We start from the raw sequence: 2,813 nt of genomic DNA, 5'->3' as shown, positions 1-2,813 counted from the left end.
TTCTTCCTTGTTAATGTTTTAACACTAATTTTGGAAATCCCTTTTTTGATAAAAATAAGAGTTGTTTTGTTTATACTTAGTGATTTTTAAAAAAATAAATAGTATTTATATTTATAAATCTCAAAGTTTAATGATGTGTTAAGTGTGTAACTAGACACATTTTTATAAAGAAGAAATAAGCCGGGCCTGGTGGAGCATGCCTGTAATCCCAGTGGCTCCAGAGGCTGAGATAGGAGGATCTCAAGTTAAAAGCCAGCCTCAGCAACAGTGAGGAGCTAAGCAATTCAGTGAGACCCTGTCTCTAAAAAAAATACAAAATAGCTCTGGGGATGTGGCTCAGTGGTTAAGTGCCCCTGAGTTTAATCCCTGGTACCAAAAAAAAAAAAAAAAGAAAAAAAAATGAAAAAGAAATTAAATCAGGAAGCCCCAAATTCAATTTAGATTTTGAAGAAACATTTGGGGTATAAATGATTTTTAAGTGCCTCCTAAAATGAATGATGTTTCTTCTTGTATTTTTAGATATGAGAGTCTCCAGATCAGAGATGGTTTCATTTTCTAGGCACCCCTGCCCCTTGTTACTTTAACAAGCAGGACTAATAAAAAGACTGTCCTCCTTTTTATATATGGATGAGACTTCCTAATTCTGCCACGCAACCAGCGCTGGCTTCATGAAAGAAGGTTCAGTTCATAAGAAATTACTAGGGAGTTTTAAATTAAAGAGACAGACACTCATTACCTTTAATATCAGCTCAAGACAGCTTAACCTAGCTCCCGCCTCCAGCCAACAGGTTTACAGAAGAGACTAGTGAGAGAGAGAGAGAACACGCCAGGGAGTGAGCTTTTATTGAGGAACAAAAAATTCCAGGGAAAATCCCATCCAATGAAGGTTAATGGGGCAGCATCCCAAGGTCAAGAACGATGATTGGGTCTTCAGGTCAGTGGCCAGGCATGCCTCTGCACGGACAAGCCCTTGGACCTGGAAAAGTGTGGGGAAGGCTTTAATACAGCTGTGTTTAAGCGTCTCTCACCCAGCCAGGGAGGTAACTCAAATCACATGCGAGGATGTCCTCCCACACCTAATGATTCATTTAACGAAGACACTAGTAAATTATCAAAGCTAGTATTTGATTTAAAAATCACTAATCTTCTGTACTACATGAGGATGCTTCTATAGAAGTTCTAGCAAACTTAAAGTATGGAATAATTGATCTCCAAATCAATTCTTCCTGATCTCTTAATAAGTATCTAAAATTGTGTTCTCAATGACAAAAGAAACATTAAAGATAAGGGTGCATAGAGGTGTACTGAAATATTGATCACCATAAAATAATAAACTGATAAAAGCAAATCTTCCTTTATTGTAATTACAAAATGAATGTTAGGTATTTATATTCACCATTCCTTTGGAAATGATGCAAAACCTAAGATACATAAATTTGGTTAAATTTATTCTTTTGGGGATTTCACAGAATCTTACTATTCAGAAAATATTCTTTGTTGTGTTTTTGTTGGTATACATTGCAACTGTTGGAGGCAACGAGCTGATTGTAGTGACCATCCTCTGTAGCCCTGCCCTGCTGGGTTCCCCCATGTACTTCTTCTTGGCTGTCCTGTCCTTCCTGGATGCCTGTTTCTCCTATGTCATCACACCAAAGATGGTTGTGGGTTTCCTGTATGAGAGGAAATCCATCTCTTAAAAAGAATGCATGAAGCAAGTGCTTGCTGATCACGTTTTTGCTGAGGTAGAAATGATATTCCTCACAACCATGGCCTATGACCGCTATGTGGCCATTTGCAAGCCCTTGCACTACTCTTCCATCATTAACTGGAGGCTCTGTGGCATTCTGGTGGGGGTGTCCTGGACAGGGGGCTTCTTGCATGCCATCATACAGATTCTCTTTACTTTCCATCTTTCCTTCTGTGGGCCTAACATCATTGATCACTACACGTGTGACCTGTACCCATTACTGGAGCTGGCTTGCACTGACAGTCGTGTCCTAGGTCTTCTGGTGATCACCAACAGTGGGTTAATCTGCATCATCAACTTCTCCTTGTTGCTTGTCTCCTATGGCATCATCTTGTTCTCCCTGAGAACACACAGTGCTGAAGGGCGGAGGAAAGATCTGTCCACCTGTGGATCTCACATTGCTGTTGTGGTTTTGTTCTTTGTCCTCTGCATTTTGATATATGCAAGACTTCCTTCTGCCTTCCCCTTTAACAAAATGGTGAAAAAATTTTATACCATCCTGATTCCCGTGCTCAATCCTTTGATTTATACTTTGAGGAATAAGGAAGTGGAAAATGCCATGAGGAAAGTGTAGAAGAGACTAGTGGTGGTTTCCAATGAAAAATGAAACATTAGAGTTTACCAAAAAGGATAAAAAATAAAGAAATCAAAGTGGTATTAGAACAAAATTTTATGCAATGCTTATTTTCTATGAAGTAAAAAAGCAATTCTACAAAAATGGCAATACCCATTGGGTCAGAGAGATTTTTACTTTCACAGCAGATATCTACTCTAGTTGGTAATTAAATATCCCAATAGGTAAATTAAGAAGAATTCAATTTTATCCACATAATGACTCTAATAATCAATAAAAGAATAGATAGGAAAATCATCTGTTAGATTATTGGCCATTAATTGTGTAATTTCAAGAAAATATGTGGAGGATAGACAAAAATGTTAAATATTTAGGAAACAAACAGAGTGTATATTAAATTAAAAATGATTACTGTTTATTATTATTACTACTTTTTGCAGTGCTGTTGAACAAACCCAGGGTCCCATGAACTCCAGTCAAGCACTCTCCTGA

The 2,813-nt window shown here is 37.8% G+C and overlaps 1 pseudogene; it reads left to right on the top strand.

Moving 5' to 3' along the window:
• Nucleotides 1–1,412: 1,412 nt before the first annotated feature.
• On the top strand, nt 1,413–2,354 carry LOC139707086 (olfactory receptor 4C15-like; annotated as a pseudogene).
• Nucleotides 2,355–2,813: the final 459 nt, after the last annotated feature.

The sequence above is a fragment of the Marmota flaviventris genome, chromosome 9 (genome assembly GCF_047511675.1).
Source record: "Marmota flaviventris isolate mMarFla1 chromosome 9, mMarFla1.hap1, whole genome shotgun sequence".
Lineage (NCBI taxonomy): Eukaryota > Metazoa > Chordata > Mammalia > Rodentia > Sciuridae > Marmota > Marmota flaviventris.
The sequence above is the reverse complement of the archived record's forward strand: the minus strand, read 5'-3'. Positions and strand labels throughout refer to the sequence as shown.